We start from the raw sequence: 22,169 nt of genomic DNA, 5'->3' as shown, positions 1-22,169 counted from the left end.
CTCTCCCAGTACTCAAGTTACCCACTTGTCTTGCTTGTCCTTGAACGTGTCAGAGATGCCCCCAGCTCAAGGCCTTTACACTGTTGCTTCCTCTGCCTGAAATGCTGTCTCACATGTATCTGTATAGGACTTATTCCCTCAGCCCCTTCAAGTCTTTACTCCAGTGTCCCCTTCTCCATGAGATCTGCCCTGACCATCCTATCTAGATTTCAACCTGTCCCACTCCTGGCACTCCCCTGTCCCCTTCCCCTGCTCCATTCTTTCTATAGTACTTTTCACCTTCTATAAACCTCCCCCAACCTCATCCCTCCATGAAACAGGGATGATTGCCTGTTTTATTCAGTCATCATCCCATGCACTTAGAACAGTGCCCAGCAAATACTAGGTGCTCAATAAATATTTGAATATAAAAATGAATGAATATATGATATGCAGGAAGGAACCTCCTTTTAAGGAACATTTCTACCTATACCAAATTTGTGTTCAAATAGTCCCTAAGGATCATTTCTCAGCCTTTTGGCTAAGGTCAAGTGTAATATCTGTTCTTATCAGTTTAATATCTGATATGTCCTCTATCCAAGGACAATATATTAAATGGATTTTTGGAGTAGGGAGTTGGAATAGGAGCTTGCTCCTTCCACTCCACGCATCGACCTGGTATTGCAGTACCTCCAGGAATGGTGCACCCTCCCCACTAAAGTAATAAATAAAAGATTTGTTTAAGAAAAAAAATAGTCCCTAAGGAAACATGGAAACACTCTTCTGAAATTCTAGTGTTCTAATCACTAACACTTTTTGTGTGCTTGTTATAAACTGGGCACTGAGAAAAGTACTGTATGTGCACCATCTCTCTTAGACCTCACAACCCAATCAAGTAACTTGGAATGATGTTACCAACACCTTATATACAGGCATACACCAGCTCAAAAAGACTAGCGAGTTTTCCCAAGCCACCAGCTTATACATAGAAGAGTTTCTTTACCACTCTACAATGCCATCTCCTTTAAGTAAAGACCTACTAATGAATTGGTTCACTGAGACTCATTTTTTCAACAGCTTGTTCAAAGTCCTAAGAGAATTCCTAACCAATCGTTTGCACCTGGCAATGGAATGACCTTAGAAGTATGAATGACTAGCCAGGCAGAACCATAAGAGAGATACAGAAATTCAATTGGATACTCTTTTAGTAACCCTAGATATTGATGATTTTAACTGATTGGAAGGATATGAAAAGAATCCAGGATTCTGTCAAGTACAAATGCCTTTAGAGATAACCACATAATATATTTATATACGTTAAGAGTCAATAAATGAAAACCCTAATTGAGTAAAGTGTGTAGTCCAGGTAGGAGGAAGTTAATGTAGAAGTCTGTGAGGAGATAAATCCAGTAAGACAGAATGGGAACTCAGAGCCGTGAACTATGAGACAAGCTCATCTGAAAGGCACTGAGAGTGGTGCTGTAAACAGAACTAGGAAGTCAACCAGTGTTGCTGCCAGAAAGGCACTCAGCTACCACCTCTGAGCATTACCATGATTCACTGGAATGACAAGTCCCCTTGTAGGTAGAGAGGGTTGAACAGTGGTGGCTCGTGCCCCACCCCACCCCAAATATCTCCACATGCAAATCCCTGGGACCTGTATATATTCCCTTCTTTGGAAAAAGGATCTTTGCAGATGTAATAAAAGTAAAGATTTTGAAATAAGAGCAGTGGTCCAATGACAAATGTCCTTATAGGAGACAGAAAAGGAGGCACACAGACGAGGCAATGTGAGGCTAGAGGCAGAGACTGGAGTGATTTGGCTTCCACAAGCCAAGAAAGACAAGGAATGCCCAGAGCCACCCAAGCTGGAAGTGGCAAGGAGGGATGCTCCTCTCAGCCCTCCCGAGGGAGCAGGACTTGACCAGCACCTTGATTTCAGACTTCCAGCCTCCAGACTGAGAGAGCAGAAACTTCTGTTGTTTCAAGCCACCTCATTTGTGGTCATTTGTCACATAGCCCTAGGGAGCCAGTACAGCACCTAAGTATCACTCAACGCCAGGCTGCTTTAGGTTTCAGTATGGATGTGTTTAAGGAAATCAACCTGTTGTATATTAATATTATGTGTGAGGGAGAAGTTTATATTTAGTGTTTCATGTACCTGTAATGTTTGAGACAATTTGACCTAATATTAAAATGAATAGGATTTAAACTCCAATTTATAATGTATGAATAATTGCTTTAGATTTTTAAGTTGTGCTTTTATTAAGTTTATATATACAGTATTATAATATTTAAAAGGTTAGCCCTCCTTACAGGTTTGACTTACTAGTGTTCTTTGTTAGTTGAGTACTCGGGAAGTTATGTTAGTTCAATCAAAATATTGAAATAATAAAAAAACAGAATGCATTGAGTTATAAATGTAATTTAAAATGCTTGAAGGTATTAGCTTAGAAATAGGATCACATATTATTCAAAGGCCTTTACCATAGTTTAAGAATATGTAACAGGCTATATACATAATAGACAAGGAACAGTAAGATTTGATGCAGAACTTAAAAGCTTCAGGAAAAATTAGTTTTTTAATCTGCAACCTTAATAAATTGAATATTAATTTTTAAAAACAATGTTAACCTCTGAATCGTTTTTATTGCCTCAGAACCACTCAAGGGCACCAAAAAACTCACATTTAATAGAAGCAACATAAAAGAAACTTTCTAACTATGTCATCCTTCAGGAAGAGGGCCAGGGGAGGCAATCAGCAGGAGTGAAATCAGCGTCTGGACAGTGTGAAGGTGATCTGTGCTCTGGTGGGAACAGCAGAAGGCCGTGAACTTCGCTGGTGGGTGCCTTTGTTCTGAGTCAAAGCGTTCCTTGGCACGCGGAGGAACATCAGGTCCAAAGGCCTCTAGTGACTGAACAGATAGCGTGAATTCCATCAAAGCTCCGCTCCGCTCATCCCTGCCTCTCCTTCCCAAGACGGTGCAGGGAGTGTGGCGTTCAGGCAAGCATTTGATGTTCTCTTTCTTTATTAGTTTAATTTGAGGAACCAACTCTGTCCCCTCGGAAAAAACCATAGAATGATCATTTTGAAATGGTAGCCACTAATGGTTTTAGCACTCAAATTCTTATTCACTGCTGCATGTGTCGCTGGTTCCCTTACATGCGGCTGCTGGTCCTAATTTCCATTTGCTTCCGCATTGGGCTGTTGGTCAGGTCCGAAGGGCAGAGCCCTGGGCAGGTGCTTTCATGACCTGGAATACAGGGTGTTGATCTTCACGTTACTATAATGAGAAGTCAGAATCATCACAGTGGACGACTGAAGACCTGTAATGGGGCAACCATAAAGAAACAGAAATGATTTTATATGAAGAAGATGAAAGGGGACTTGATATTGATCTTAAATTATAACCAGTTTTAAGGCGGTCGGTAGTTCTGGCCACTTTCACCTTATGTTGACTTCCAAGCTCCCGGGGTGCCCTAGGGGCTTGTAGAGGACAGTGGGGGAAGCAGGGTAGAGGGAAGGAGCATGTGGTTGGCACTGCCCTGCAGAGAGGCATTCCCCAGTGCTGGATGCCGGTCTGACTCCAACTGCAGAAAGCATAGCACTCTTTCTCTGCTCTGCGCTCTACCTGCCAGTTCCGGAAAAATAGGAACCATTCCACTTGCTACCTCCCACTACCCTACGATGAGAACAAGAACACTGGTGTGCGGTGGGTTGAATCAGAAGGGTATTTTTGTTTTTCCCTCCAAGGGGATTACTCAGGAGGAAAACAAAGCCCAGCAAACCAAGATTTTCATTATATTTCACTGGAGATTGTTCCCGAAGTTCTTTAAAGAAGTTCAGTGTCCAGGCACACCTGGGTGGCTCAGTGGGTTAAAGCCTCTGCCTTTGGCTCAGGTCATGATCCCAGAGTCCTGGGATCAAGCCCTTCATCGGGCTCTCTTCTCAGTAGGAAGCCTGCTTCCCTTCCTCTCTCTCTGCCTGCCTCTCTGCCTACTTGTGATCTCTGTCAAATAAATAAATAAAAATCTTTAAAAAAAAAAAAAAAAAAGAGTTCAGTGGCCAGCTCTGAGTGATTAGGAGAGCACGCATGCACCTTCCCTGCAAAGTCTTCCCAGTGCCTCCTGGTGGCTCCCCAAGAAAGCTGGTTGTGCTGCCATCTTTCTTCCATTTATCTGACTAACCCTTTTGGGCACTTGCTGTCCTGGAGATATAAAAAGAAAAGTCTTAGTCTCGGACTTCAGGGAGCTTTTAGTATAGCGAAGAGAGAGAAAAAGAAACAGTCATCACGCAGTGTTATAAACACCAATGGAAGTGGCAGGGCGGCTGCGTCTCGTTATGCGCACGGTGTACTTCGCCACGCTGGGTGGGGGCAGGGTGCCTCCCCGGCAGCAGGCTGGTGAATGGTGCAGCCACGTGGGGCAGCTGTGGGAGGCCCAGAGGCAGATTGCAGGGGCAGCTCATCAGGGCTGATGAAGAAGAGCAGAAGGCGGACAGACTCTACAGCTCTTCCCACCCTGCCATCTCCTGCATTCACATCCCTCTGTGACCCCTTCCGACCACAGTGTGGCCAGACCTGCGACTTCACTTTAACTCTTATAAGTCAGCGAAGACAGAGGATGTTCCTTCTGGATTGTTACAGAAGATGGTAATGCCCCTCTAGCCGGGAGTGCCTCTCCTTTGCTGGCTTTGGAGAAGCAGGCGGCATGACCAGAGCCTCCCCGTGGAGAGGGGGACTGGCATGCAATGGTGGGGAGCTGCTGGCTGATGGCCAGCAAAAAAACTGAGACCCCGAATCTGACAGCCACAGGAGCCAAACACTGTCGGGGACTACAGGAGTTTGCGGGTCTTCCGATGAGAAGCCAGCCCTTGCTGATGGCTCCACGGCAGGCTAGTGAGAGACCTGGAAACAGAGGATCCACTACCCCATGCCTGGACCCTGATTCCAGGGCTGTGAGAAAATGCATGGGTGTTGTTTAAAGCTGCTAATGGGGTAGTGATGTCGTTAAGCAGCAAGAGATAGCATCTCAGATCACATTCACACTCTGTTCCTATCACTTTAGAAAATCCTTGGAATGACGGGTCATAAATGTCTGATTTCTCTCTCGAAGCCAGAGACCATGTCTTATTCCCAAGTTTCCCCATCTGTAAAATAGGATAACAATACTTAGGGTTGCAAGTTAGCTAATTTAAGCAATGTTCTTAACACTGCGCCTGCCTTAGTAAGTGCTCACTAAGTCCTACCTCTAAATCTCCAAGACTTAGTACAGGACCTGGTGCATGCTTTATAAATGTTCAGTGCATGCATGGCTAGATGCAAGAACTGATGGAGAAGGCCACTGTGTCGGTGCCTTATGGCAATAGGGCAAGTATCAGAAGCTTGGCCATCATCCCTCAGGGTGAGCCGGAAGGAATCAAAGAGTTATGAGACAGGTGTCAGGGTGACTAAGCATACCAAGCCCGGAGCGGGCACAGTAAAGGTGGCGCTGGTTAGGAGCTGCTTTGTGGTTCTGCCTACCGTGGACACCAGCTTCTCAACTGGAATAGATATGTGACTTTCAATCAGGAGTTCTTTTTTTTTTCAGGTTTTATGAATCCACTTTTCATACTGAGAGCTGTAAACAGTTTACTCACCCACATACAAGGCGTATCTCGTTTTATGGTGCTTTGCTTTATGGCACTTTGCAGATACTGCTGGGGGTTTTTTGTTTACAAATTGAATGAAGGCTTGTGACAATGTTGTGTTGAGCAAGTCTACCAGCACTGTTTTTCCAACCACATTTGCTCACGTCATGAGTGCTTAGCGTCACATTTCAGGAATTCTCATGCTGTTTCCAACGTTTTCATCATTCTTTCTTTGTTATGGTGGTCTGTGATCAGTGACCATGACTCATCAAAAGCTCAGATGCTGGTTAGAGTTTTTTGTTGTTGTTGTTGTTGTTTTAGCAAGAAAGTATTTTTTAATGAAGACATGCATATTGTTGTTTTAGACGTAATGCTGTTGCACACTTAATAGATTATGGTAGACTGACTTGCTTTATTGCAATCTTTGCTTTATTGCTGGGGTCTGGAGCCAGACCTGCAAAATCTCTGAGGTGTGCCTACATGAGAAATACAGGAGAATCAGCAGATTCTGCTGTGACTCTTTAATCCCTCCTTTCTATGGATCTGATAATAATCTTTACACTCCCCTTGTAACTTCTTTCATTTATTATGCATTCATGTATTCCACCCACAAACATGTATTGAGGACAACTCTGTGCCAGTCTTTGGGGAATACAGTGGCTCCCAGTCCTAGGGCTCATGAGTGTCACATCTGGTCAGAATCTCTTCTGTATGTGTTGAGCACCAACCCCCGCCCCAACTCTCCACACCTTGCTTTGTGTTGGGCTGGAATGTTCTACTCTTGTTTTGGGGGTCCTTAGAATTCTTTGCAGTCTGTACCCTTTACTTACGCACTTCCTTCAAGAAGAGTCTTTATATAGAGAGTCTTCATCAATCGAATTCTGGGGAAGGTTCTTCTCCCTCCAGTAAGCTTTCCCCATGGGACTAGGAAAGTGATTTTGCAACTAATAGCCTCTTTAATCCGGATGTTCTTTGTGATCTCTTTTCTGACATTTTCTCTGAGGAACTGGGGAGATAAGAAGGCCTTTTGATGCTTAAAAAAGCCTTTATTACTTGGAACATGAACTTAAAGTGGGTCATGCATTGCATAATACCCCACACTTACAGACATTATGGAAGGAAGATGGTGGGATACCCTAACAAACTGTGGCGAACAGCTCTAGTTGTGGGATGGGGAGAAGTCATCACCAACAGGAGCACAGGGAGCAGTAAGGAGAGGGCCCAGCCACAGGAAAGATGACGCATCTGCCAGTGGTCACAGGGGACCGGCACCTGACCGGCACCTCAGTTTCGCTGTTGCTGGTTTTTTAGCAAAAGCTGTAGATCCACCAAATAGAATTGTAAACAGGGGAAGACTTGCGTTCAAGTTGGTTGTCTGCTTTTTTAAAAAACAAACAACAAAATGTGCAGACAACTTACGAAACTACCACACAACCTAAGAAATGGTACGTTATAAATATCGTCACTGAGTAGGATTGTCGTATTTATCCCAAAACAAGCAACAGCAACAATAAAATATTCCCTATTAATTTTAAATTTCAGATAAACAGTAAGTAACTTTTAGTATAAGTATGTCCCGTGCCATATCTGGGATATAGTTACATTAAAAACATTATTCATATTTACATTTGAAGTTACCTGACCCCTCCCCATTTTTATCTGGCAATACTGTCTTGCCAATCACAGACCTATGGTGCCTCCCTGATAGATAACCATTGTTTTTAAATTTGGTTTTATCATCCTTTTGCTATAGTTTATATTTTACCATATATATATATATATATATATATATATATATATATATATCTATCTCCCTAAACAAAATATGGCTTTCCTTATTTTCCAAGTTTATTAAAATATCATATTTCATGTATTCCTTTCCTCTCAACATTCCATTTCTGAAATTCAGTTATATAGCTCATTCATTTTTACTGTTATAGTCATTTTATGAATATACCTCAATTGATTTGTCTTTTCTCCTGTTGAGTTGTGTTCCATTTTTTGTTAATAGAAACAGTGCTGCCTCAGACATATCTCCTGGTGCTCATGTGGAGAAGTTCTTCTAAGGATATTCCTGGGAGTCATAGGAGACATGCTGTCTCAGCTACACTAGACATGTCAGAAGTGATTTCCAAAGTGATTGTATCACCCATTGCAAGTGTGTAGGAGACCTCATTGTACTGCTTAAAATGGTCAGGTTTTATATTTGTACCCATTGGTAGGTGTCTAAATATCTCATTGTCATTTCATTTTGCTTTTCCTGATTACTAATGAAATTAAGGTACATTTTGTATATTGATTGGCCATTCATGTTTCCTCTTCTGTGAAAAGCTTTTCATTCTTATTGCTCATATTCTATTGGGTTCTTTTTGTTTTCTTACTGATTTTTAGGTGTTCTTCATGGATTCTATATACTAATTTTTAGTTAATGATGTGCATGACTAATATGCCCTCTCAGGTTTTGGCTTGTCTTTTTACTCTCTTTACAGTGTCTTTTGAAAAAAAGAAATTCATAATTTGAATTTCTGTAATTTATCAATCTTTTCCTTATGGTTTGTATTTTCTGGGTCTTATTTAGAAAATACTTCCTTACCAAAAGTCAAAACTATTTTTCTATGTTGACACATAAAATTTTTACAGTTTTTCTTTTCACATTTAAATCTTCGTTTCAGCTGGACTTTGATGCAAGGGAGGAATCCAATATCATTTTTATCCAATATGGATAAATTCTTGTTCGCACACTATTGAACAGTTCACTTCCTACCATCCCCTCTACATCTGCCAGCTATTCTAGAGTGCCAGCAGATCAGCATCAGATATTTATAGATCCATATTGGGGCTCACCATTCTTTCCTTTGGTCTATTTGTCTGTTCCTGTGCCAATATCATATTGCTTTATTTAAATAGATTTAGCAATCTTGATATTTGACAGGGCCACCTCATCTTACACACACACACACACACACACACACCCCTTGTTCTTATTCCTCAAGAGTATCTGAGTATCTTGACTATTCCATGGCCTTTGCTCTTCCAGGTAAATTTTGGAACCAGATTAATAAGGCCTATGACCAACCATTGAGAAACTGATTTTAATTGCATTGAATTTGGGTAGAGTAGACATAATCATATTGAGTCTCTCTACCCATGAACATGCTATACCTGTTTGTTAATTTTGGTCTTCTTTACTGTTTTTCAATAAAGTTTTTCTCCATAAAGGTCTTGCCTTTATTTTATTATAGTTTTGATTCTATTATAATGGTATCTTTAAAAAATTCTGTTACTATGATTTTTATGGCTGCTGTATGGAAATGCAATTGGTTTTGTATACTTAGCCACTTCGCTAAATTATCTTCTCAATTCTAATAATTCAACTATAGATTCTATTGAATATTCTCTTCGGGCATCATATCAATCTGCTAATAATGATTATTTTATTCCTTCTTTTCCAATTTGCATACCTTTTATTTCTTTTTTACATTTTTCCCATGCAATTAGAATAATGTTGACTATAACAATGACATTAGGCATCCTCAGCTTGTTCCTGATTTTAAAAGGAAGGCTTGTAAGTTTTACCGGGAAGAATGGTATTTGCCATAAGTGGGGTCTTTTTGGCTTTTATCTTGTTGAAATTTACCTCCTTAATTATAATCTTCAGAATTTCTGTCACAATTTACTCAGATGTTTTTTCTGCATCTACTGAGATCATCAAATGGTTTTCTTCATCCAATCTGTTAATGCAATGAATTAAATTAATCATCTTTATAATGTTAGCCCAACATTGCATTCCCAGGATAAATCCAATTTAGTATGATGGGTTATCTTTTTCATACTCTGCTGGATTGGTAATTGTTTAGAATAGTTTTAGGGGGTTTTTTTGTGTGTGTTTTTGTTTGTTTGCTTTTGCAATTTGCTTATGAATAAGATTAACCTGTAATTCTCCTTTCTAGTTCTGTTTTGATTTTAGGATCAGAGTTATATTAGTCTCACAAGATGAACTGGAAGAATTTAAGATTGCTACAAGAAGATGTTCAATCAAGTTTCAATTGGCATATCAAGATTCAAGATATAAACTTCCAAAGTGAGATGATAGGCCAAGATAGTCTTTTCAGAAGACAGATCTAGGAATCAGTTCCTTGACATTAACAACACCTCATCCTTTCAAGCGTGTCAGTGGCTTGACAGAGGGAGAGTGATGGAAATTTTGAAAGATGATTTCTTTGGCAAACATGGCTGCTCAAGCCAAGGAGGGATTCAGTGGTTCCCCTAGGAACTAGGGGAGGCCTAGTGGACTTGTGTCTGGCTCTTATCTGAAACACAAAAGGCAACAACAGGGCTGACTAGCTGCTTTGGTGACGGAGTGAAAGACAGGCGCTCCTGGGCTTGAGTCAGTCTGCATTCCCCAAATTTGCCTGGGCAAGGAATCCACGAGTGTTCCTTTGGCTCAGTTACAGCCAGATGCACACAAAAGAGCTGGCACGGGGTCATCTTATATTGTCTCATATAAAGTTGGCTCAGTTGGAGAGGTAAACAGGTTTCATTAGCGGAGAAGCTGGACACTGCTTATGTGGCCATTAGCTGGAGGTTAATAAGCAACTCCCAGAATACAGTGCATTCATTTAGATCAAAGGAAATCAGCAGTGATGGAGTAAGAAAATAGGTTTGCCGAAGTTCACATGAAAGCCCTCCATGAGAAAGAATCAGCTTCAAATACCCAGCAGGTCCAGAGAGAGCAAAGCATTCTAATCACAGAACTAGTTAAGTAAAGGCTTTCTGTTTCCTTCCTTCTCTATCTCCCCAAGCTGGAGAGGACCAGAAAAGCAGTGAGTGAATGGGGGTCTGACATTTATTAAAAGTCCACCTTTTTTTCCTCTGCTCTGTAATGCTAGGGCCACCCTCCTGAAAACCACATGCCCTGATTTGCCAGCTCTTCCCTGTTGGGCTCTGGCAGTCAAGGAGCTTGCCGGGGACTGGGAGGCTGCAGGAGTGGAAGGGGTGTGCTCCTCCCTTCTTCCTTCCTGCCTGGTCCCTGTGAGTGTCCTGCTAGCTCAGCTTCTTCACCCCATCAGAGACGATTCCTTCCACAGCAGCAGCCAGTCCCATTTACAGTTTCAACAAGACTTGTAAGGCCAGACTCCTCACATTCACCCCTTTATCCTAAGACAGGACTACATCCTCTTCAGACTTTGGGTCCAGCCTCATGAGCTCCCTCCTCTGAGCTCAGGCACTTCCGTATCCAGAGTTTCAACTCTGTAGGGTCCTTTGCCTGTGGTTTGAAGTTTCAAGAATTTTAACATCTTTCTTTTATTCCCTCACCCCGGGGAATGGTAGCTTCAGCTTGAAATTGCTGCACTTATGATACTTTAGAATTTTTTTTCTTGTCTCATTAGTCTCATCTGGTTAGTGACTTCAATTTAATTAATGATTTTTCACATTAATTTTGTTCTCGAATCACTAGCATAATATCAATTTCTTGACTGAACCCTGACTTATAGATGGGACAGTGGTGGGGGTGGGATGGGGGTTGGGGAGTGACTGGAAAGGTACGAGAGAAAAAGAGAAGAGGCTGACTCCGTTTCTTTTCCCCAAAACAGGTGGTCAGTGTGCCATAGCCCCGAGCTGGGGAAAGAGAAGCCTTAACTTTTAAACTGAAAGCCTATCTTCTGTTGTAAGAAGATATTTTAAGTGACTAATTTGAGTTTGGGTTTATGACTGCAGGATAACACAGGCATTTCTGTTACTCAATAATAACCTTAAAAGTCAAGGGGCTTGCCTGAGTTTTCATCCAACGGCAGAGAAAGGGTTACCTTCACTGAGAAGATTTAAAGGGATAGTAGGAGACAGCAGCGTAGTAACGGTCTTCATTACATCCCATGAATCCTGCTTATTTAGCATACTGGTTATAATCTGAGGCTGTAATTGAAATATCTCCTAGATCGCTTCTCGGCCTTTTGGCTAAGATCAAGTGAAATATATCTCCTAGAACTCCTAAATAAAACCCTCAAAGCATAGGATTTCTTTCATAGGAAGATTTTTACTGCTGATAATGCTGGCTCTCTATTTCTTTTTTAGTCAGTTTTGGTAAATATATTTTTCTAGGATTTTTTCCATTTAAAATGTAAGTTCCACAGTTATCTTTCTATAAGAGACCAACCCTAAAGGCCCTCATTGGCAACCCTGTCAGGACCCCTGTCACTCTTGAGAGCTTTCCCTGTATCTTCACTTAATAAACTTCTATCACTTTACTCAATAAATAAATAAATAAAATGTACATTTTCAAACTTATTGGCACAAGATTTTTCCATCTTGTATTTCTGTTATATTTGCGATCTTTTGTATTCTTTTTTATTCCTAATATCATGTGTGTCTTCTATTTTTTAGATTTCCTTATTCAGTCTTAGGGGTTCATCTCTTCAGAGACTCAGTCTTTGGCTTTGATGATCATCATTATTATCTCTGATATCTGTTTCTTTAAGGTTGTTATTTCGTTCTTTTTACTTTCTTTGGGAATATTCTGTTGCTTTTTTCCCCTCCCTTCTTACATTTGGTAGCCCTCTTATTCATTTTAAACTTTTCTTTGTTGTCCAAAGAAATATTGAAAGCTGGGCATTTTCCTTTATGGGCACTTTGGACAACTCTTCATCCTTCTCTGTTGCAGCTTATTTCCTCTTGATCTGAATGAGTTCACCACATACCATAAATGAGTGTAGGGTCATGCAGTTCTCATTTTTCATACTTTATGATTTCTTTTAGTTGATATGCTTTTTTATTTTTAAGCTCTTCATTGAAGCATAATATAGAAAATGTAAACATATATACATAAAACAAAGAAAAATGCACGTCATAAGTGTATGGCTTGAAAAAGTTTCACAAACTGTACACACCCATGTATCCATAGATGAGGCTTTAAACCCAGAGTTATAATGAGCACTCTTTTTCATTCAGGTGGAAATTCATATAAAGTTTACCAGATTGAGGTGTACAATTCATAGAAGATTAACCAGATGGAAGTGCACTCACAGTGTTGTACAACCACACCTCTGTCTAGTTCCAGCACATTCTCATTGCCTCCAGAGAAAGCCGCAGACCCATTACGAAGTCACACCCCCTTCCTCTCTCCTTCCAGCCCCCCACAACCACAATCTGCTTTCTGTCTCCGGATTTTAATTGTGCTCTGAAATTTCTAAATGTATAGAGGTTTCAAGGTATAAGTTTTACTGATTTCTAACTTAATTGTGATGCAGTCTTATGATACTGATTCTTTGAAATTTGTTGAGATTGGATATTCGCTTTATGTCCTAATTCATCATCAGTTTTCATAAATGTAAAATGTCATCTGGGAAAGAAAGCATATTCTCCAGTGGTTGAGCGCAGTGCTCCATTTAAGTCCTTCACAGCAAACTTGTTAATCATGTTGTTCAAAATCTTTATAACTTTACTGAATATTTTTGGCTATTTCATCTATCAGTTACTGAGAAATATGTGTTAAATCACTCACTCTAATCCGGGACTTGTCAATTACTCCTTGAAGTACTGTCAGTTCTTGCTTTCATGATAGACTTTTCAGATAACACAGAGAGGCACTAATCAAAGCAAAAACTTCAAATGTGCTACATTTGCAAAAAGGCTATCAGCTGCCTCAATCTTTTCTGCCATATTAACCCAATTTGGTCAAAGTCTTCCCAGAACAAGGTAGCCCTACTGTCTCGTCTCCCGCCCCCTCTTTTCCTTCCTTCCATTCTAGAAATGCATATATTTAAAATCAAAAGAATGGTCAAAGATTATGTTGAATAAAAAATACTGTAGAGGGGCACCTGGGTGGCTCAGTGGTTTAAGCCTCTGTCTTCGGCTCAGGTCATTATCTCAGGGTCTTGGGATCGAGCCCCACATTGGGCTCTCCACTCAACGGAAGCCTGCTTCCCCCTTTCTCTCTGCCTGGCTCTCTGCCTACTTCTGATTTCTCTCTGTCAAATAAATAAATAAAGTCTTAAAAAAATACTAAAAAAAAAACCAATACTGTAGATCCTTGGGATTTCCTCATTTCATTTCAGCAATAGAGTGACAAATATCAGCAAATTATTGTTTCACTAACCACCGCACAAACTCATGGCTTGCCGTCGCACACAAGGGTCTGTGTGCAGCAAAGGCAGTGTTCGATCAGGAGTGGTGTGGGCACTGTTGGCGTCCCCTGTCTGTGTATTCTCCAGGGTTGTGCTGCCCCTTTATCAGGCAGCAAATGATGAATACTGAGTCAGTCTACACTGGGGGATGCCTCTGTCATCACACAGCTGAATTCACTCTGTTTCTTTGCTACCTTAGGACAGGAGAAAGCACATATAATGAATGAATCGTTGGGCTGGGTCCAGCCTCCTTATTCCTCATTACCTTCGACACAGAATACAATTGCTAATTGGAATAATTACTGTCTTCACCTGGTAGCAGCAGTCTATTTTGCTTATAAGACAAGCGGACTGATGTGCTTTGAAAAAGCAGCAAAACCTCTTTCGCTGAGCTTGGATTCATTTCCCTTAGCAGATGATTTCAATAACTTCACATCATTTTTCATCTGGCAAGTCAAGGGAAGCCAAGTTTTGAGAGAAATAAAGCTTGTTTCTTGGAGTGGAACAATGCCAGGGAAGGGGAAACAACTTCATTTTCCACACAGACATGTGGGCCTTCTAGTTTTTGCACGGAGAGCTGCCTGGATTTGCTCAAATCAACTTGTGGTGCTCATACTAATTGGTTGTTTGAAATGGGCTGGCCAGCTGGCAGCTGTCTGGGACGCTCAAATGGCCCTGGGGGTGCTGATTCATTTCTCTCCCTCAGACTGAATGGCCTATTATTTGAAAGTGAGGATAGAGCCAGCCCAGTTTGCCCCAGCTTGCTGCTGGTGACCTAGGAAGCAGGCCACTTCTCTGGGGTTTCTCCTGAACTCGGAAGAAGTCGTTTTGCACCTTAGGACAATAAACCGGTGCCACATCTGGTGCCCTTGAACCTCAAGGTCAAAGACGACCAGGAATCTGCCGGGACAGTGTATAGTGTGAGGAACAGATGCAGTGATACCCTGAGGTGTGTGAACCGGTCCGCTGGAGGAGTTTCCAGTATTTTGGATTTGTTCCCCCCCCCCCCCCCCCAGGATTAACCTCCTCCTACTCATTTTCCGGGACTGAGAAGCAGTGGCAAAGGAGCAGGTGAGGCCAGCTAGCGTGGTAATTAACACTTTCATATGCATTTACACAGCCACCGGCATCCAGCCATTCAATGAATGCATCTAGATATAGTTACTGCACGTCGGCTATGTGCAAGGAAGGTGCTAGATGCTGTGAGGGAAAGAAAATAAAAATCTAAGAAGACCACAGTCCTCAGACTCCTTTTAGTCTAATTAGGGAGCCCAGATATAAACACAAAACATTAAAGAACAACACAAGGGTTCAGAGAGACCAAAGTCATCTACATCAAGGCAATGCCGAACTCATTCCTCTCCTCCAGAGGAGGGAGGGACTAGAATCCTCAACAGAACTATCTAATAGTGATGAACATAGGCAACATTCCTGAGGGCTTCCTGTAGGTCGAGCATTTGTAAGCACTTGACCCATTATTTTGTTTCACTTTTAGAACAATCATTAAAATGTAGCAGAAATCTTTTTTTTTTTTTAAGATTTTATTTATTTATTTGGCAGAGAGAGATCACAAGTAGGCAGAGAGAGAGAGAAGGAAGCAGGCTCCCTGCTGAGTAAAGAGCCCGATGCGGGGCTCCATCCCAAGACCCTGGGATCATGACCCAAGCTGAAGGCAGAGGTTTTAACCCACTGAGCCACCCAGGCGCCCGTAAAATGTAGCAGAAATCTTAAAGAGTGAAACATGATTCAGGTTTAACACTAGATGTGGCAATAAACACTTTGAACTTCCGCCTTGGCCTGGTTTGTGTCAAAGCCTGGGACTAAGATTCTTCTTTATCTTATAACATGACACATGTTGCATACGAGAAGCTGATTCAAGTCTAGGCCATGATTGTGACATAGACCTGTAAGTGTACAAATAGGAGCATGTACTCTGATGTGCTGGGGCATGTTCCCACTTGGGACACTGCATTGTAGGGGGTTGAGGGCGGGTGGCAGCAACAAACCCTTGTGAACAGGAAAGTTTCATGGAAGAGAAAGCCTTTCAAGTCAAGTCAAAAGCTCTGTTTATAGATTAGGAACTAAGACAGAAGTTGAAACTTTCACCCTATAAACTTTCAACCTGGTATCTGAAAATTAGATATCCATTATCAAATTAGTATTTTTTAAAGATCTGTTTATTTGAGAGCATGAGCAAGAGGTGGGGGGTGCAGGGCTGGGGCAGAGGGAGAGGCGGAAGCTGACTCCCTGCTGAGCAGGGAGCCCAATGGGATGCGACTCGGGGCTCCATCCCTGGATCCTGGGACCATGACCTGAGCCGAAGACAGACCTTTAACCAACTGAGCCACCCAGGAGCCCTCCTCACCATTATCATATTAGTTCAACAGAGGAGCAACTTGGATCTGATATGGCTCATTTATACTCCTTGGAAAGCCAGAGTATAAAACTGTGATCTTTAGAGCTTGACTGGCTGGTGTTCTCAAGAGGCTTCCTCTGGGGTGGTACAGTGAGGAGCAAATAAGGCATAACCCCGAGCACATCACCCGTGTGCTTCAGACTCGTGTCCTCAAAGGTCAAGTCAGACCCCAGCTCCTCCAGGAAGGCAGGGTTCAGTTCCATGCCCTCCTCTGTGCTTCCATTTATTTTGGTTGTATTTCTGGGTGTGACTTAATCCCTAGACTCTATGTTCCCTAAGGGTAGAGATGTGTCTTACCCATTTTGTATCCCTGGCACTTCGCATAGAGCTTGGCACATAGTAGGTGCTCAATCCTACATTGAACTGAACTGAGGAGGAAAAGTGGGTTGAGATCCCATTTGGGGGTTTTGTCGTCAGGGTCCTCTGGGAGAGCGGGGGTAGGGTCGTGTGGGGCCATACATGTGTCAAGCGACTGCATGTTTGCTTTCCCACCGGGAGGAGTGTGGTGTGTCACAGATTGTGGCCACCTCTGCCTTCTGTGGGCTAACCTCCATGCTCACTGGGGCCATGCCCTACTGGAGAGAGGGTGGGTAGACCCAGGCCCGGCCCTCTCCCCTGCAGTGGGGGAGGGTAAAAATGAGCATAGCTGTTACTGACTGAAGTCGATCACACATGAGGATGGGGAAAGAAAGAAAGAGGGAGGCCAAGTCACAGTGCAAGACGCTGTGGTGGGTGACCACCTGTACAGCAATTATCATCAGGAAGCCAGGTGTGGAAAACTAGAGGGACAGAAGCCCCGAGAACCTGCAGCCCACACGCTGCTAGCAGTTACTAAGAATCACAATGAGAGTAATAAACACTCACAGGGGTGTTGCTCTAAGCTCATTTATTTAATGGAAATAGCCAGGGAAGAAGAGGTCCAGGTCCATGAAAGGGGTCCACGGAAACCTGCTCACTTCTGCACCGTTTCAAACATCTCCTCAGGGGAGATCAAGGTTAGAGTGAAGGGGGTGCATGCAACCCTGAGGTTTGCCTCGAAGAATTAGAGAAGCCACTGACCTGTGCCCCCAGCCTGACCCAGCAGCCAAGCCTCCAACGAGCAGGGGCTTGGGGACTCTCTGGGCTGCACATCCCCAGGAGCTCAGGGCAGCTCCTTTGCGGGCGCCTGCCAGGCCCTGGCCCCCTGGAATCTGCCTGTCAGGATTAAGCACCCTGCTGGGGAGAGTATCATACAGATAGAGCGTGGCATCTTTAAACATTGTGCAAGAGCAGAGGGACAACAAGGTCCAAACGATAATATTTTGAAAAGCCACAGGGAGCCTCTGCCGCTGTTGAGTTAGAATTGCTCCTCTTTCATGTGATTAAAGAAGCCCTTGAGGGGTTTTTTTTTCTTCTCCTTAGAGACAGGAGCAGGGCGTCCCCCCTCCTACTAGGGCGCTGAATGATTTCTAAGGTTTCTAAGTACACCGCATTTACATTTACTACTCGCTGGTTCTCTAAATGAAAGGCAGCCTGAAACACATTAATGAGCCTTCTGATTACTGCAGCCCTTGAGAAATTAATTAACGACAATGCAGCACACACTTAACATCCCTCCCACTCTCTGTGACTGGAAAGGCACGGAGTGTCGCTTCGTCCCCACCCGCCTGAGAGTCACCGCATCTCTTCAGCTGAGGAGCTGCTTCTCCCAGGGAAACCCAGTCCCTGGATAGTTAAGTGGCAGCATCTCTCTCATGCCCTGGAATCCCCCCGCCCCCGAACCTGGTCCCTTCCTCATACTCCTTATACTAATAACCAACACTTAAATGTTGCTTAATTTGCCAGGGACTGTGTGTGTGTGTGTGTGTGTGTGTGTGTGTGTACACATTTGCTTATTAAATTTCATGACAATCCTGGGGTAGGGGTTACTATTATCCATCCGACATTTTTCATCTTTAATCTTTACGTGCATGTCTTTCACGAAGGGTGAACTAAAGGTTCCAAGATGGCAGGTAACTTAAGTCCCTTAAGGTCACACCGCTAGTAAGCGGCAGCATGATCTAAACTCAAAGGGATTGGCTCAAAATCCATCCCTTAAGCACTAATCATATCTGCAGCTACCCAGAGGTGTATTTGTATTTGGGGTTCCTTTGGGGCTTCTTAAACCCAATATGCGTATATGGAGATGGTTTCACAGTGGACTTCACTCTCTGTGCTATTTCTCCCTGAAGGGATATCCTTCATTGACCTTGATTTGCCTCCCCAGGACAGCAGAAGAACCAACACACAGAGCTACCATTTGGGCCTGGGTAACTTCCAGAGCGATTTCATAGCCTCCAGGCTTCTCACATCTAGGAGACAGGAACTGAGCTCTGCACCCAGGCTCAACGTTTGTTAATGTGTTTCCTCTTCTCTTCTGGGGAAGAACGAAGGAGGTCTTTACAAGACGCATATTGTCTCATGGGTATTCTCTTGTCAATGCTGAAAAGACTGGAAAGAAGTTGGCATGATTATTCCCATTTTGGAGATGAAGACTGGGAGGCTCCAAGAGGAGTATTAACTAATCTGCTCAGAATCATGTAGGGTTTTTTTTGTTGTTGTTTTGGTTTCTGGTTTGTTTTTTTCTTTTTTCTTTTTTCTTTCTTTTTTTTTGTCTGACTCTCTAAAATTTCAAAGCTACTGATTTCAAATTGCTGTCCATTCTACCTAACTGCACTGTGTGCCTATGGTTCTGCTGGATCAACCATTCACCGAGATGGCTATCCTTTTATAATCACTTCTGATTTCAGGCTACCATAAGAATGAAACAGCCTTACACATGAGGGTCCCACACGTCAGGCTCTTGAAAGAGGTGTGCAACTTTGGGGCGCCTCTAAGACGCCCTGAAAGAAAACTAATCAGAATGACATTCATGGGCATCCTGATAGCAACCACCTTTAGCTTGTAAGAGAAGCAGCAAAGACTCAGAAGGCCACCCAAAAAAGCAATTTTGGTTGAACAGTATACTTAATTAATTAAGATTTTATTAATTTGGCCACCTGGGTGGCTCAATCGTTGAGCATCTGCTTTCAGAGCAGGTCATGATCCTGGAGTCCTGGGATCGAGCCCTGCATCGGGCTCCCTGCTCAGCAGGAGGAAGCCAGCTTCTCCCTCTCCCACTTCCCCTGCTTGTATTCCTTCTCTCGCTGTCTTTCTCTGTCAGATAAATAATTTTATTTATTTGAGAGAGAGATAGCACAATTTGGGGGTGGGGGGCAGAGGGAGAGGGAGAAGTAGATTCCCTATTGATCAGTGAACCCGATGTAGGGCTCGATCCCAGGACTCCAGGTTCATGACCTGAGCCAAAGGCAGATGCTTAACTGACTGAGCCACCCAGGTGCCCTGAACAATATTTCTAAGTAAGAGAGAAAACAATCATGTAAGAATGCAGTTTGGATGTGAGCAAAGCACCTTCCAGGCAACATACAGCTTCAAAAACATTCTTTCCTCCACACTGAGCCCTGAGGGTCTGGGGGTACCCTCCAATACAGCAACATGGAACATGAGCTCTTAGAGGTTAGGGACGTGAGTGTTTGGACTGAGACTAGACCCAAGCTCCAGCCTCAATGTCGTGTCCTAAGTATGTGAGCTGAGGCCAATTAGGTCATCTTCGGTCACTGCTTCACCACCTGTAAAATGGGAGAATCATTGTACCCATGTCAAAGGACGCTTGTGACCACTAATTGAGATGGTGCATATAAGAAGCGCACGAGGTATACAAAGTGCCTAATTACATGCGTGGTAAGCACTTCATAACAGCAGCTGTGTTCAGTGTCCACCGCGCCCTTTGCCAGATTCTGCCTTCTACCGAGCACTTGCTGTTCTCTCTGACACTCTCTCCATTCAGGACTCCCTGCTCTAAGGCCTCCCCACCCAGAGCCCCTCAGATCCTCCCTCCTTGCTTTATGCTCTCGGTGCCACAGATCACGGACAGATGCTGTATTCTCCACTAACATGTTTATCTGTCCCTTGTCTGTCTCTTCCATAAGAACGCCGGCCCCACGATGACGGCAACTGGGTTCACTACTGACGTCCCTCTGCTGAGAGCAGCGTCTCCCATCTGGAGGGGACCAAGGGTGTGATGAAGGCAGGTGAGTACAACACAGCTCTTCTGAATCCTTAGTGATTCTATACTATGGTGCAACCTAAAACCGGACGTCAGGCCCTGGAGCGGTGGTATATATAGGGGACCAGCCTCCAGCAGAATGCCTGAGAAAGCCTGGCCCACGGAGGTGCTGAGGTGTGCTCCAGTGAGCCCCGCAGGCCTGAAGTGTGAAGCAATCACCGGGGCAGGCTGGAGGGGATCCAGACTGGCTCAGCTGTTCTCTTTGCTCGGAGAGGAGAGTTATAGCCGGGAGTGACTGCCCTGGGAGATCCCCTCCCTGGTTTGCATCCTGTCCTTCTCCCGCCCCCCCCCCCCCCCGGAATCCTTCCTGGCTGCTGCAAAGCCCTCAAGGACAAAAGCATGTCTTAAAAGTAACCTGTGGCAACAGGTAATTTGCTGCTTTTAAACTCACGGGTTATTTTTTAATGGCAGCACGTGGCTCAGATCCCGTGATTTTCAATAAGCAAAAAGCAAAAGTGGGTTCTGCTCCTGGCTCTACCTGGGTGTGGCTGGGGGGCAGTGACCTGTGCTCCTGATTTTAGGGTTCCATGGCTGGCACTGGCGGGGAGAGGTAAGAGTGGCCTCCCTCCAGCTGCCGTCTGGGGAAGACCAGAGGAACCGAGGGCCCACGAGCATTAAACTTGAGTTTTCCCCCTCCCACTAAATCCAGGTGAGAGCAAACTGGACCTAACAAGGCACCTCAGAACCACTAGTGGAGACGAACTGAGAGCCTCCTCAAAAGGGCATGGAGGTTTCCTAAAGCGCAAGGCTTGTAAATTCTAAGCACTTTAATTTACAATAAATACATTGTAAAGAGATTGCAATAAACAGATGTGTTCCCCAAATCCTGCATAGAGCTGAGACCTCAAACGAGGGAAGAATAAATTAAATAAAATAACAAAGCAAAAAGGAGAGGATGCTCCGAGTTGACCTCACAATGCCCATACTTCGTCTTAGAATTGAGTTTCTCCCGACGACGTGCAGCAGTCAGATTGGCAACATAAGGATTCTAGAAGTTGCCCTCCGTCCTTAACTGTGAGTTATTGTCTGTGCCATAGACACTGTTTTCCCGTGTAAATATATATACTCTATAATGTAACTGTATACCGTAACTACTGGATAGGGCATATGAATCACTGCAATCATTAAGAACAGTATTACCCTGGGTGCCTGGGTAGCGCAGTCCGTTAATGGTCCCACTTGTCATTTCGGCTCAGGTTGTGATCTCAGGGTCATGGGATCGAGCCTCGCATTGGGCTCCACGCTCAGTGCAGAGTCTGCTTGAGACTCTCTTTCCCTCTGCCTTTCCTCCCGTTCTCTCTCTCTCTTTCTCTAAAATTAATTAATTAATTTTAAACAATAACTATATTACCCTGAATCATGCAGGGAGAACACAGACTGTCGTGATGATGTGCGACAGACCCAGCAGTGTGCCGTGCAAGTGCTTTCCCCTAGTTCAGTCATGTCCCATCACATGCTCGTGGCCCACCAGATAAAGCCAGCTGGATTTCTTGGGCGGTGTTCAGGTCTCGGTGCATGGACTGCTTCTTCCTTTTCTTTCCCTGGTTTAGGTAGCCCCAACTTGTAGCATTTCCTCAGTAAACATAGCTCTATTCGAAGAAAACATCTATTTGGGATTTCCTGGGCAAGACTGTGCCAGAGGAATGGTCTTTCTTTAGACAGCTACACTCGTATGGACAAATAATGCAGAAATTAGGATCATTGTGGAAAATTAGGATGCTGGAAATCTAGTGTTCTGGCCATCTCCCTGGAGCTTGAAGAATGAGATTCATGCCCCAGATGCTGGTTCCCAGCAGACTGGACAGGCAGACATTTGTGACCATGAGGACGGAAGCCTGACAAGCAGGTGTAAGAGTATCTGGAGGAGCTCCAGGTTGTGAG

General features: G+C 43.6%; 1 long non-coding RNA gene and 1 other non-coding gene across 2 annotated transcripts; both read left to right on the top strand.

Moving 5' to 3' along the window:
- Nucleotides 1-500: 500 nt before the first annotated feature.
- On the top strand, nt 501-691 carry LOC132002396 (U2 spliceosomal RNA). The gene has a single exon (XR_009399880.1). It is a non-coding gene; the product is annotated as a U2 spliceosomal RNA (small nuclear RNA).
- Nucleotides 692-2,740: 2,049 nt separating this feature from the next.
- LOC132001072 (uncharacterized) lies at nt 2,741-21,040 on the top strand. The gene is made up of 3 exons (XR_009399518.1): nt 2,741-2,821; nt 20,152-20,253; nt 20,938-21,040. It is a non-coding gene; the product is annotated as an uncharacterized LOC132001072 (long non-coding RNA).
- The last annotated feature ends 1,129 nt before the right edge of the window (nt 21,041-22,169 follow it).

The sequence above is a fragment of the Mustela nigripes genome, chromosome 14, assembly GCF_022355385.1.
Source record: "Mustela nigripes isolate SB6536 chromosome 14, MUSNIG.SB6536, whole genome shotgun sequence".
NCBI lineage: Eukaryota > Metazoa > Chordata > Mammalia > Carnivora > Mustelidae > Mustela > Mustela nigripes.
The sequence above is the reverse complement of the archived record's forward strand: the minus strand, read 5'-3'. Positions and strand labels throughout refer to the sequence as shown.